The sequence below is a fragment of the Lissotriton helveticus genome, chromosome 3_1, assembly GCF_964261635.1.
Source record: "Lissotriton helveticus chromosome 3_1, aLisHel1.1, whole genome shotgun sequence".
NCBI lineage: Eukaryota > Metazoa > Chordata > Amphibia > Caudata > Salamandridae > Lissotriton > Lissotriton helveticus.
In genome coordinates, this window is record NC_136061.1 from 546,060,213 (window position 1) to 546,075,103 (window position 14,891).

Here is a 14,891-nt window from a genome sequence, read left to right on the forward strand (position 1 = left end):
ACCCTCCGCTTTCTTGCAGCTGGTATTATAGCGCGGTGAGCGCCATCGACGTTGTCAGTTCTGCGTGGTGCCCCCGTGTCCACATACCCCGATCTCTGCACTCCACTGCGAACTTCGGTGGGCGTAACTTCCCGGCCAACGATCAGGGCGAGGGTTTCAAGGCCACAGCGCAGGCAGATGCCCCCAAGCCGCACCTCCGCTCCTCACAGGGTCACGGCTCTCCAAATGGCCTCGTCCGATAGCCGCCACTGCGCCACCCCTCACAGGGCTTGTCACAGTCCTCCTCGACCCCCACCCCGGTGAGACGAGGTGAGGGGGGGAGATAATCACCCCGGGCGGCTCCCGGGCTATCAAAAGGTGGCAGCGGACGCAGGTCAATCTGTAGGGAAGCTCAGGGCGGTGCCTTCCCTCCGATTCCAGGCAAGTCCCCGAGTCTCTGCGCACCACTCAGGCCTCCAATCAGTCCGCATCCACGGGTCTCGTAGTCACACTCCGGATCCGCAGCTTCAAGGAAGCACTCCAGGCGCCCTCCGGACGAGGAGCCTCGGATGTATCTTTAGAAGAATAGGGGCGCGCGTGCACCGCGGCCACCCCACTTGAGGGCCCGGCTTCAGCTTCTTGGGCCGGCCTCACTCGCATCGCAGCAAGTACACAGCCCTGAATTGATATAGGGGGCACTTCTACCGCAGGGTTGTGGTCCGGGAGCCCTCCGATATGTGGACTGCACACTTTAGCCAGGATATATGTGCAGGATATACGTGGGGATGAAACTGGGTAGCAGAGCTCCGCCAAGCTGCGGCCATCGCGCTTCACGGTTTAGCCACGCCCCAATGTTTAAGTTTATGGCTTTCAATTGAGGAGCTAAGAATTCAAGGCGAACAGGGTTCACAGACTGCTTAAAGGTCTATTTACTTACAAAGTTTTTCAAACGGAATGCCATTAGTGCCTAGTGGTTAAGGTCTGTCTTTCGGCATTATGGTAATGGTGATGTTTCTGATGGAAGGTCTGCTCAGTCTCTGGGTGCTTCAATTGCATCAATATGTGCAATTTTTGTATCTGTGCAGTTCTTGTACTTTCATCCTGCTAAGGTAGGAACTTCAGCATTAGGAAGATCTTTTTAAGGAGGCTGAAATTAATAGTTCTTGAATTTCAGATTTCCTACCTTTGTCAGACAGGGCGCTAGATAGTTTATGTTGGATGGCATATTGCTCTTGATTGGAAGAGGCCATTCTATTGGCCCTCACTATAGGCATCAGTGTCTTTCCTGATTTTTCTGTCTTCTCAGTCGTTTTTATGAACCTTAATCCCACATCTGTTCTCTTCATCTTCGCATCATCATAGAGTTAAGCAGTCTTGTGACTGGTATCAACTTTACAGTTAATACTTTAGGTCTACTGTGAGCAGAGGACATATTTCCCTACATCCTTATTTTGTATTCCTAACGGCAAACTATGGGATTCTATATGTCCTTCACTTTTTCTTGGTTTCACTACTCGGGGTGCATCTCATACAAAGAATGTATGATGTCTCTCTTGGGTCAACCTTTAATTAGTATTTTGCTTTTATGGGCTGGTTGACAGCACAGCCATTGCCACACTATTGTGAGAGAAACACTAGGAGAGGAGCTTTAGCTCTGCCCACATTTTGGGAGCCAGGAGTACAATGTTTTGATTGGTCAGAAGTTGTGTGCTTCCGCAGAAAAGTGCTTGCCTATTCAGACAAAAGAATTAAGAACTAAAGTATTATATACATCAGCTTCTTTTTTTCTCCGTTCTTCATTTCATTCTTTTCCGTTTCGATATATTGTATTTATTCACTGTTTTTGTACTTTTGAGAAAACATTTTTTGATAAAGAAATGCACTCTCCACACAGCTGGGATCATTTTGTTTATTTATTCAGCAGCCTGAGCTTAAATTTTCAGTGGGACACACATGACATTTTAATGCTATTAAAGTGTTAGATAACTAGATAATTTACAGTGTTTTTCTCTGGCAGCAGCACAAGTGGGAGGAGGGTAGTCATTTAACCCACATGGATTTTTAGGTTTGTCTTGACAATGCAACTGTTACCTCACCTTACGTGATCAACGAAAAATAACTTTCAGAATCCTATTGAGATATGTGCTTAGACTCAACTCATATATTTCTCCCCCTGAGTACAGGATATCTTTGGGCTATATTTTTGTGCTTCCACTAAAAAGACTACATTTATTGCACTTTTTGGCTTGAGACAATCTTTATACTCTATTCAGAAGGGCTGAGTTTGCTGTGGAGACAATCCAATGACCATGACTATAGCCCTGATATGTTAATTATGAAATGTATTGATGAAGTCAGTAGGCCTGATATGTACTGTGAAAACCCTATGTTAAAGTCGATAGGCATTTAGGTGTGGATTGTCAATACTCTGTATTAAAGCCAACAGATAGGTATTTTGTTGCATGGAATCTCACAGATTACTGTAGCAGACAAGGGTTCTGTCATTGGCCACCCACTCTGACAAACCTAAGGGTGTTTCACTGGGATTATTTTTGGTATGCCCTGTTCATAGGGGATTTATGTTGTTTTGCAAGTTGTATTTTACAACATATTTGCAATTTTACAACTGTATGCATGATGGAGCCAGTTTATATGCACTTGAATAGGCCGGTGTTGAATAAAGTGTAAAGCCAATGTTAAAGGGTAAAGGCTTCTTTATTTTTTATTTTTTATTTTGAGGGTTTTATATAGCACGAACAAGACTCTTGCGAGTATCAGAGCGCTTTACAAGAAAAATGTAAGACAGAAACTAAAATGTAGCAAGAACAAGAGATAGGTGCAGCCATGGTACAGAACTTGAACATGTAAAGTCAGTTATCATGGAGGAACAAATGTCAGCCGATTGAGGACAAATACATAGATAGGTACAATAGTACAGGAGCTAACAGAATGGTCAAGATCACGTGAATTGAACCATGAGGATCGCTTTCACTTCTTTTTTGAAGGAGGCAGGGGACGGGTTCGTTCTTGTTTCCGTGGGCAAAGCGTTCCAAATCCTAGGAGCCAGGCCAGAGAATGAGGGAGAATAGGTTTTTTTCTTGGAAAATCGTTGTGGTTTTAGAAGAAGTGTCTTGGCACTCCTGGAGATTCTGCTGCCAGCAGAGAGCTCCAGTTTCTGAGCTAGATAGTGCGCGGAATTGTGGTGCAGGGCTTTGTTAGTGATACAAGTGATTTTAAGATGAATTCTAGCTTCAAATGGTAGCCAATTGAGGGCTCTGAGGTCAGGGGATATGTGTGAATTTCTCTTTGAGCCAGTGATGAGTCTCGCAGCAGAGTTGATGGTGGCTCTTAATGGGGCTGTCGATGACCTTGGGAGGCCGCATAAGGTTACAGCACCATATTCCACTCTAGGTATAACTAGGGCTTGGACAGCTTGTTTGAAATCAAAGGCTGGCAGAAAGGGTTTCAGTTTTCGCAGGGTCCTCAAGTGGAAGTTGGCTCCTTTAGTGGAAGCACTCATGTGCTTCTGCATCTTTAAATTACTGTCAAGGGATATCCCAAGTGAATATAGCTGAGTCGACTATGAGTGGTTGACCTTTGAGAGCTGTTAGGTGCTTCAACCAATCAAGGATAGTGGGAGGTTTGTTAGGAGGGGCAATTAGGAGGAATTCCGTTTTGAGGGAGTTTAGTTTCAGATGATTTTCGGCCAGCCAAGTTTGGGTTTTTGGTAGAGTGGAGTTGAGTGATTTGATGTCATCGAGTGAGTGGATCTTGATATAAATTTGGGTGTTGTCTGCATACATATGGAAGTGGGTCTTGGTGAGGCTGAGAAGATCTGTAAGAGGTTCCATGAAAAGGTTGAAAAGGGTCGGTGAGAGAGAGGATCCTTGTGGAACTCCCAAGATTTACAGGCAAAGGATTGGACAGGGTTTGGTTGACTTTGAATCTTTGGGATCTGTTTTTAAGGAAGGAGGCGAACCAATTAAATACGGTGTCAGACAGTCCCATTCTGTGTTTCAGGAGTTCAAGCAGGTTGTCGTGTTTGATGGTGTCAAAAGCAGACAACAAATCTAGAAGGATAAAAAGACAAGCTTCATTTTGGTCCAGAATTTTTAGAGCGTCGTCAATTATATGAGTCATTGCTGATTCGGTACTATGACCTTTTATCAAGAGTTTGGCTAACCTAGGTATGTTAGAAATCGGCCGATAGTTATTTAAGTCTGAGGGGTCCGCTGTTGTCTTCTTTACGATTGGCGAAACCTGACCAGTTTTCAGGATGCCTGGAATGAGTCCTTGAAGGAGGGATGTGTTTACGATTTTGGTCCAGAGAGGTAGTAACAGGGGAATTAAGTATTTTAGGTAGTTAGCCGGGAGCGGTTCTGTGAAATGGTTGGAAGGTTTTAGAGAGGTTAGGGTCACTGTACGTGTTGAAGTGGAACCAATTTGCGTTGTTTTTGAGTTTGAATTTAGGGAGGATGATAGTTTGCGCACCATCCAGGCCTGAAGATGCATTCTTATCCATGTCTGAGATGGCTAAGAGGTCCTTGAGTAAATCTGATTTTATGGATTCTGTTTTAGAAGCAAAAAAAGAGGCAAATTCTTCACAATTGGGTAGATTAAGAGGGATGGCATTCGGGAAATGGGTATGCTCTTAGTTTGGGATTTAATAAGGTCGAAAAGCTTTTTGGGTCGGTTCTTGGCTTGGTAAAGTTGCGACCTGAAGAAGTCGGTTTTAGACTTTCTGATTTTCCTAAAGTAGGAGTTTCTGGAGCGTCTTAGGAGCTTAAGGAGATCAGCTGAGGGAGCGGCTCTCCACCGTCGTTCAAGTAATCTGAGAGAGTGTCTACCTTTATTTAGCCTCCCGTCATACCAGGGTTTTGAGTCTTTTGTGGAGACTCTTTTCAGTTGGAGAGGGGAAATGTTATCAAGAAGGTTGTTCATGGAGTGGAAGAAGTGATTGGTTATACCCTGGACATCGTTTAAGTAAGTCCAGGGTCATCCAGGGGGCATAGAGGGTTAGAGTTAGTTAATGCTAAAGGGATAGAACCAACATTTTTCAGGTTTCTCTTTCAGATCTTAGGTCTCAGGGGTTGTGTTGGGAGGTGTTTAACATCTTCTAAGACTTGGAAAGTGATAATGTGATCACAAGGGAGGATCGAGTCAAGTAGTGTGAGATCCACATTCCAAATTACGAGGTCAAGAATAGCACCTTTATCGTGAGTAGGGATGTTACATATTTGGTTGAGATTGAGGTCAGCGAGAAAGGCTTTGAGGCTGTCTACCCCAGGGTCGTTCTGATCATCCCAATGTAGGTTGAAGTCCCCCAGGAATATTTGCTTATGTTGATGGCTATTATTGGACGCAAGAATATCCATGAGTTGCTCGATGGATGTGAGGTTATCTCCTGGAGGGTGGTAGAAAGTGTAAAAAGAGCAGATTTGTTTGTTATTACTAGCGATGTTTAGGCAGAGATATTCACAGGAAGACAAGATTGGGGCATTGAAGTTGGACACTGGTAGGCTGCTCTGATGTATGCAGGCTATCCCACCACCAGGTCTGTCGGTTCTGTCGAGTCTGGTGATGTCATATTTAGGGGGCAACAAAATATCCATGATGGGAGTGGAAGTATCATTTAACCAAGTTTCAGTTAGGATCAGAACGTCGGGTTCGTTAGTGAGTAATAAGTCCGCTATCTCAGCTGCATGTCTGGAGGCAGATCTGCAGTTAAGTAGAATACAGTTAAGTCTTGTCTTGATAGGTACTGTGATGGGATCATATGTGAGGGGGATTCTAGTGAGATTATTCTCAACTATGCTTCTGGATATGTGTCTAGGGGCTCTGTGTGTGTTGATAGGGATAGGTTGAATTTGAAAGGAAGGGGTGAGGTATGTGTAGGGTGAGGTGGTAGAGAGACGGTTAAGTCGAGATCAATAAGGGTAAAGGTGGGGTTGACCGGGTGGAGAAGGGGAAAAGAGACGGAAACACAGGGGGTAGAGGTGGGAGTAGAGGTGGAGTTAGAGGGCTGAAGGGAGGTGTTGGGAGAGACTGTGAGGTGGGAGAGTGGGGGCTGGCGAGTAGGGGGTGGGGGCTGGAAGATGGTAGTGCTAGAGTCTATGGTGGTGAGTGTGAGGTTGAGGGGCTGAAAGGCGGAATTGGGAATATGGTGGGGGGCAGGGGAGGAGGCGGGGGTGTAGGTTGAGGTGCCTGAGAGATGGTTAATCCATACTTAGAGGGACTTAACTCTCAAATGGTGTACATTAAGTAAATCAATGCAGTACACCCTCTGGATTGCACACAGTTGCTTGTAGGAGCACAAAAAAATGCTTCCTATAGGATACGCTAGTTTATATTCCCTTATTGGTCTCACCCAAAGCTCTTAAAGAGGAAGTCTTTCAATATTTAGTCTGCAATTAGTGTAGATATATCCGCTGTGGTTTCCTTTCAGATATATTGAATAGTAGTACCACAATGCTCACCACAATGGCTCTTACTCATGAATAATCTTTAAGCTGCTGCAAATTAGACAATTTATATTCTATAATATATGCTCCAACACAATGGAATTGAAATCATTGGGAAAAGCATGCCAGATTTCATAGCTTTGATCTGTTTATGATGAAACGTTATGCAAAGCAAGTAGACTTGACCTACTTATTGTGAAACACATGCGTTAAAGACCATAGGCTTTTATGGTTAGATTGTTATTACACTGGGCTAAAGCCTGTAGGCAGGTACTTTGTTACGTGGAATTTAACTGATCACTGTAGTAGGCAAGCACTTTGGTGTTGGTGATCTACCCGAACAAATGTAGGGATAGAAGATATGCACTACAATAATGTTTGCTAGGCTCTGTTGCGAGATATAGTATTTTGCTTTGTCTTCAGTAATTCTGTATACATTTGCACTTTTATAAATGTATGCCGAATGGGTGACTTGTGAAAAGTGTACACTAATTACAATGGGCTTAAGTTGGTTATGGTGACAAGCCAATCATAAAGGCTATATGCCTGAGTGTTTATTATATTAAAGTTACAATAAAGGCAAGAGGCTCTACATATTGATTGTGAAAAGCAAATGTTAAAAGTCAGCAGGCATTTAAGAATGAATTGTTACTAGTCTGAATTAAAGCCTACAGATAGTTTTTTTTGTTACATGAATCTCACAGATTTCCATGGTAGGGAAGCATTTTGGTGCTGGTTTACCCCATGATAAAACGTGGTAGTAGATGATTTGTACTGTTTGACTCCTTGTTGGACCCTCTTAGAAGAGATAATATAATATTTTACTTTAACAGCTCTAATTTTGAATACTATGGAATTTTAGGACTGTATGCCTGATGGTTAAATTGTGGGAAAACTGATACTTGGTAGAGAATGCCTCTGTTGGTTATGGTGATAAGCCATCCATAACAACTACAGGCTTGATTGGTTCACTAGGAAAATATATTTCTGTTGCCATAGGTCTGATCTGTATATTATAAAAGTTATGACAAAGATATTAGGCTTAACATACTGAGTGTGAAAAGCATATATTAAAATCAACAGGCATTTATTTAAGGGTGAAAATGTTATATTTCTGTATTAAAGCCTACAGATAAGTGTTGTGTTACACAAAATGTCAGATTACCTTTGAAGGAAATGATTTTGGTGTTGAATAATGCCTCTGACAAACCCTCTGCGGCAGAAGATTGGCACTGTAATAATTATTTTTAAATTGTCTTCTTAGCTGACTTCCAGGATCTAGGAATTAAAAAATAATTAAATAATACATACATCAATATATACACAGAGGCCCGGTGAGTCCACTCTGACCTGACATTGATCTGTCTATCATTTACACTCTGCTTCCATCCATGACAGCGAACTGCATAAGGCAATGGTTCCGTCTACATCAGTCATTGGCTCTTTTGCTCTATGAATTATGGCATTTTCTCATTGTATGTACAACCCCATTGTAAGTGGATATGCATTAGTACTGGAGCTAGTTGGTCAGTCCTTTAGTTTTGAATTTTCTCCTTTTTTTATTCCTCTTTAATTTATTTGCTTATCCTCTTTTTATTGTAATGTTCCTTAAGAGGATAAAAACTACAGCTCTCCAAGCAGTGCTAATGGGTTTCTTGCTTGTCGCTCCTTTCATCTACAGTGCTCCATATTCCACACAGCTGTTCCTCTGTACCAGGAGATCATTGTGGAATGCTGTTCCCCATAGTGTATCACTGATTTACCATTCTAAGATGGTCAACACCTTGTTTCTAAATGTGGTGGCCATGCTTGAACAATAAAGCAATGATATCTATTTACAATACCTCTGCAAGACCGACACACACTGCTATGTTTAGGTTTGTTCCTGCAAAGTTATGCCTGCTGCGGCAGAGTGGTTTCTATTTTTCTTTTTGTGTTCTCTTAAATTATCTTGCATATTTTGTTGAGCTTGTGTGTGTTTTATTACGCTTGTGTCAGAGAGTAAGTTAAAAAAGATGAGTCAGTGGATTGATGAATTGATGCATTAGTGCAAAGATGAGTGACTGGGTGTTTAAGACGACTTATTGAGTGTCAACACCCATCAGTGGCACAAAAGGCACTTCCATACATAAGCAAAATCTATTGTTATTGCCAATGCTTGTTGTTGATTGTTTTTCCTGCATTTTTCTTATTCCTTATTGCTGTTTTCATCTTTTTTATTCTGTAAATTGCAGGAGTAGTTAAAAAGTATGTCCTACCATTCCCTTGGATGCATTTACTTTTTCTCAAAATGTTCTTGGCATATTGATAGGTGTTAGTCACAACTGAAGGCTTCCTTTCTTTTTAAGGGTTTGTCTTTGGTGTTTGTTTTGCTAAGAGGAGCAGGTGCAGGGGTTTCATCATACCTCTAACTGCTTTTCTAACATGTGTATTTCTACTGCCTCTTAATTTGATGGGAGTCATCCCTTGCCTGGATGTCTTTTAAAGTGTTGATGTTATCATATTCTTACCAGTTCTTGGCCTTTTGGAATCCTAGAGCCTATTGTGCTCTCATTTCCCCTTGTACTTCTTTTTACTCTTCTCCGTATTATTCTTTTGATTGATCCCTGTGGTATTTATTTTTGTTCCCATGTAGGGTGTTTCTCTCGGTTGCAGGGTTTTTTCTGTCCCAGTGGTGGCCGTTTCAGCGTTTTATTACCTGGTAAGTCCTAATCTTGTCGGCATGGAGGCGTCTCTGCTGCTTAATATGCTGAAATATTCTGGTGCTGGGCTTGCCTTGGATTTTTGTTCTTGGTGGTTTCTTTGGATTTTCGTCCGAAAGGTCTCTTAGAGGAAAAAGCAACAAAGGTTTGTATTTCTGCACAAAAACAGCCTGCGTGCTACGCAGGCACATTTACACCACAATAAATGTGGCCCTTGATTTATTTGATTCTCCAATGAAATTAAATGAAAATAAAATGTATAAAGCACGACAATTACCCGGGGGTATTTAGGCGCAAGGCGGACAATACAACTAGGAGGATCCAGAAGATGAAAGAGTTTTTTGCGGAACAGCCAGGTTTTTAGGTGTTTCCTGAGATTCTAACAGATTTGTCTTAAATGTAAGTTCTGTTGGAAGAGAGTTCTATAGCCTCGAGGTGCATACAATGAAGCCTTTCCCACCCAAGTTAGCTTTTTTAAATCTGGGAATTACAAGATTACCACTTGTGGATGAGCGTAGAGGGTGAGAAGAATTGTAGTGTTGAAAACGGTGAATCAAATAGTCGGGCCGACAGCTTGCTGCGCCGTTAAGGCAATACAAAGTGCCTTAAACTTAACACATTTATCAATAGAGAGCCAGTGTAGTTGGATCAGTGCTTGGGAAGCTGATTTATATTTCGGAATGCCCTGTAGTAGCCATGCCGAGGCATTCTGTAGTGTTTGTAACCCTTGAAGAAAATGCTTTTGGATATTGATGAAGAGGGCGTTACCATAGTCTACTTTGAAGGAGATAAGAGTTGTAACTACCCTCTTCTGCAAGCTTGCCGGAATATAAGGCAACACTTTCCCTAGAGTTTTCAAGATAAAGAAGCATGAGGAATTGATATGATTAATTTTTCCTTCAAAGGATAAATTGGTGTAAATAATTATCCCAAGGTTTTTTGCTTTGTCAATGGGGGTGGGCAAAATCCCTAGTTCCTGTGGCCACCATTTGTTGGACCAAAAAGAGGGATTGTTGCCAAATAGCATAACCTCAGTCTTTGAGGAGTTTAGTGTCAGACAATACCTGCTCATCCACTTCCCGATATGGAGCATGCAATCGTGAAACTGAGCTGCAGTGTCCCGAGGGTTGTCAGTGATAGATACAACAATCTGCGTATCATCTGCATTAGAGACTAAGGAGTAGCCACGTGATCTAATTAGGGCTGCCAGTGGGGACACATAAAGGTTGAACAGAGTAGTGCTCAAGGATGAGCCCTGGGGGACCCAATAGGGCAATGTAAAGGGTGGTGAGGTAAAATCACCAAGAGAGACTGTCTAGATGCGGTCTTCCAAAAAAGAAGAAACTAATTTAGGAGCGTTACTTTTGATCCCTATTGTTTCGAGGCGATCAATTAGGTGAGCGTGGTTGACCATATCAAATGCGGCTGAAAGATCCAAAAGGATCAAAGCTGCATTGCCTCCGCTATGTATGGTTTGCCTGATTTCTTCCGTAGCTGTGATCAGTGCCAACTCAGTACAATGGTGACTACAAAAAAAGAATTGTGTGGAGTCCACTTAGATTTGTCTTGGAAAGTGCTAAATTCATTATTAACCATTTTTTTCGACCAGTTTAGCAGGAAATAGTAAGTGAATGATTGGGCGATAATCTTTAGGGTCATCCATATCTAGATTCATCTTTTTTATGATGGCAAAATAGAGCCTACTTTCCAGTCTTTTGGATAATATCCTGCTTCTAATAGGTTATTAAAAATGGCCGTGAGGTGAGTAGCTATCACCTAGGGACCAAATGAATAATTCTGGCAGGACAAGGGTCCAGTAGAGAGCCTGATTTGATCTTTGTCAGTGTCATTTGCGTCTCTTCAGCCGTCAACAGCTCAATGTGGGATAATGTGGTGACATTGAGAGCGCCCTTAGGAAATCTTCTATTTATGTAATTGGTTTGATTGATGTCTAGGAGAGAATCAAAGACAGATTTGACTTTATCTTGAAAGTGAAGTGCTAACTTATTACAAAATTGTTGGTTTGTGTTTGGATTCTTAGAATCTCGGAGTTTTGATAATTTCTTAACTGTTGCGAAAAGTTCCCTGGAGGAATTCGTAGCTCCTTCTATTTTAGCTTCAAAGTAGTCCTTTTTCGCTGTAAGAATCATCTTTATATAAGTCAGCAACTTGATTTTATAAAACTCTTTATTAACCGATTTGTACTGAAGTCTCCATTTACGTTCTGCTCTTCTGCATTCCTGTTTTAGCTATCTACGGTCATCGTTGAACTAAGGTTCGGAGGGATGAGACTTGCTGGGAATAGCTGAGTTAATGATACATCCAGCCATTCATTGTAGTTGCGAACAGCTATGTCCAAATCTAGGCAGACCGTTGGAGTTGATTGGATAAGGGATGCATTAAGCTGCCTAGCATCAATGATACTCCATGGGCACTTCGTAATGCTCTCAATTTGTGGGCAAACTGATTCTGCCTTAGGTAGCCCATTTAACTCAAACATGATTGCCTTATGGTCAGACCATGCCAGATTGAGGGAGGATAGCCAGTGGAGCGGAGGATTGTCCGTGAAAATGCTATCTAGAAGGGGACCAGCTGGCTGTGTGTGAGGGACCCTGGACAATTTGTTTTAGACCTGCACCGACCATATGATCCAGTAGGTTCAATCTGAATCCAGAGAATGTTCCATATGAAAATTAAAATCGCCTAGACAAGTGAAGTCTGTAGTGTCTACTTTATAGTCTATAAGCTTGCCAATAGATTGGGTAATGGCTGATCTGGAACCAAGTGGCCGATAGATGAGAGGTCCGTTAAAAGAATAGTGGCTGTTTACTTCAATTTTAAAATAAATAGCTTTGCAAAGAAGCACATTAGAAAGAGTGTTAGATGGTTTTAAAATGTCTCTAAATATAATTGCATGACTCTGAATATCCTGAAACCTGCAGATAATGCTCAGTACTATGGTGACTACAAAAAAAGAATTGTGTGGAGTCCACTTAGATTTGTCTAGGAAAGTGCTAAATTCATTATTAACCATTTTTTCGACCAGTTTAGCAGGAAATAGTAAGTGAATGATTGGACGATAATCTTTAGTCTGGGTCAGATGTTGAGATTGTCCAGGTCTCAGTGATAAAAGCTAGGTCAATGTTCTGTCTGTGAAGTCTGAGAACTCCAGTGCATGCTTAACGAGTGATCTGGCGTTAATGAGAGTGCAACTGCAGCTAGTTTTTTTTTGTTTTTGGAGGTATCTTTGCTGAATATGTAGGCGTGAGAGACATAAAGTGCAGAGTAGTTAGAGAGAAGTTACAGATTGGGCAGTTAATGCCATTATTGCCAGAGTGAGGTTCTAATTGAGGCCCAGGCTGTGCAAAGATCATGTGAGGCAATAATGGTTAACAGGCTATCCCTGGAATAGGTAATGTCGCTTTCGATATCTAAGGCCAGATTGCCAGGGGGCTGGCGCTGAGTGTGGTCCGAGTACGGACGGGAACAGACGGGCATGCCTTAGGCGCGCTCGCTGCAAGCGTCCTCTGCGCGCTCGGACCTGCATCTGTTTTTGAAGCCTCGAGAAGTGGAAGTGTGAAAAATCTGGACCGTCACCCTCACAAGATGGCGGCCAGCAAAGGAGCAACGATAGGAAAGAAAGGAAGCGACTCTCTCTGCTCAAAAGGGAGCCCACAGCGAACCAGAGAGCTGGCAGAAAAGAGTGAGAGGAGAGGAGTTCCCCAGTTGAGAAGCAGCGAAACGACGAGAGCAGTCTGCCCGATTGGACCAATAAAACAGGTTAAAAATAAATTAAAGCTTGCAGAATAAAAACGACCCTAAAGTGCAATAATAAGGCCTGCTTCCTTACACTTCTATGTGTGGAGCACTCTTTCATTTTGTTTTCCTGTTCTGCTAAAGCAGGAGTGTCCTGAAGCCTCTGCTTTAGCAGCTACAGCGGGGTGGAGTTCTTGATGGGCCTCTTCTGTCTGCAACTAGGCAGATAAAGGCTCATAATTAACATGACAGGTTGGGTGAGTGTGTCTGTGAAAGGATGTATGTAAGGATGGATATGTAAATTGGAAGGGTGGATGAATGAGTGCAAGGATGTATGTATGATGAGTGGGAGAAAACAGGGATGAAAGAGTGAAAATAATGATGGGCGAGTGAAAGAATGGATGGATACATGGATGGTTATGAAAGGATGGAGGGCTGAGTGAAAGGGTGGATGAATGAGTAAAAGGGAGAAAGATGGATGGATGAATGAAAGAATGGATCAGTGAAATGATGAATGTAAAACTGGATGAGTGAAATGAATGGAGGAGTTAAAGGGAGGGTGGCTGGGTGGTTGGATAAAAGGGTGGATCGATGGATGAGTGAAAGGATGAATGGATGAGTGAAAGGATGAATGGATAAGTGAAAGGCTGGATGGATGGATGAGTGAATGGATGGATGACAAAGGATGAAGGGATTGGTGAAAGGAAGATGGGTGGATGGATAAATGACAGGATGGATGACTGAGTGAAAGAATGGATAGATGAGTGAAAAGGAGGGTAGTAGGAGTGAAAGGGTGGATGGATGGGTGAGCAGAATGATTGGTGGATGAGTGAAAGAGGGGGTGGAGGGATGAATGAACTGGGTGGGTTTGATGAATAGCTTTGGAGATGGATGGATAAGTTTGTATATGACAGAATGTAAATGTGAAATGGTGGATTTCAGCAGATGGATGAAAGGATGAATGGATAGACGCTACCATGGAAGAGACAAGCAAGCTCTTTTGGGGAGGGTTGTGATGACTTGCTTTGCTTGCTTAAAGTGGGGGATTTTCTGGCTGCTTCCTTGTGCTAAGGTAATATTGTTGGCAAAAGACTTTTTGAAGTGTGTGCTCCTTACATGACTTAAGTCAACAGTTCAATTCCCACGCTGGAACTTTACATTGTGAAATTTGTTTTTGTTATGGCATTAACTTCAAATTGTTGTATAATTTACATAAACGGAAGGAAATACCTCGGAGATAGGTAGGGGTGCTCAAATGGAGAAAGATGGTAAGTTTAAAATACATCTTTGCAATTTTCTGTATTCTTCTGTAGCTAACTCCATACAGAAAGCCTTTTCTTCATCCTTTTAAGCGTATGGCTGCAGATTTAGGCACTTCTGTGGCCAAAGCAATATTAGATTATCAGACCCAGCCTCCAGGTGGTAGCAAAATGCACCCCCCTGCTCAGAACCTGGGAACCCCAAATGTAGCTGCTGGTTAGGGGGCACACTATGAGCTAGGGAAGAGGTGCAGGAATTCTAAGCATTTGGGGACATATTACCAAGGGGGGGGGCGATAGGCAATTATCGCCAATTTAGCTGCCGTTTTTGGCCGCTAAGCGGCGATAATTCTATCGACCCTATTAGCAAGCTGTCGCTAACTAATGTTAGCGACAGCTTTTAGGCGATGGTGAGCGGTTTGGGGCCCGCTTTGCATGTCAGCGTTGTTTATCGCTAATGACATGCAAAGTGGGCGTACCCAACCAGTTAGCGACTGAAAGCAGTCGCTAACGTCGCTATCGCCTATTAGCAAGGCAGGCGTAGCATTGGAAATATTCGCGCTAAGCGCGAATATTTCCAAATACTAACACCTGCCCAGACCAGTTCTTAGCCATGTTATCCAATGGGAGGTGGATAACATGGCTAAGAGCATTTCGTCACTAATGTGTGAATATCGCTGTATTCTCAGCGATATTCACGCATTTCGCCGCTATCGGTGGATATTTTAGCACAA

General features: G+C 42.5%; 1 long non-coding RNA gene across 4 annotated transcripts in view; it reads left to right on the forward strand.

The window, feature by feature from the left end:
- Positions 1-14,891, forward strand: part of LOC144822671 (uncharacterized) — a 119,860-nt gene that overhangs the window by 12,197 nt on the left and 92,772 nt on the right. For 2 of the 4 annotated variants that reach the window (XR_013608663.1, XR_013608665.1), the window contains exon 2: positions 9,076-9,141. The exons of the other annotated variants lie outside the window; for them this stretch is intronic. This is a non-coding gene — a long non-coding RNA (uncharacterized LOC144822671). The remainder of the gene's footprint in view (positions 1-9,075; positions 9,142-14,891) is intronic. 4 annotated transcript variants of the gene reach the window in all.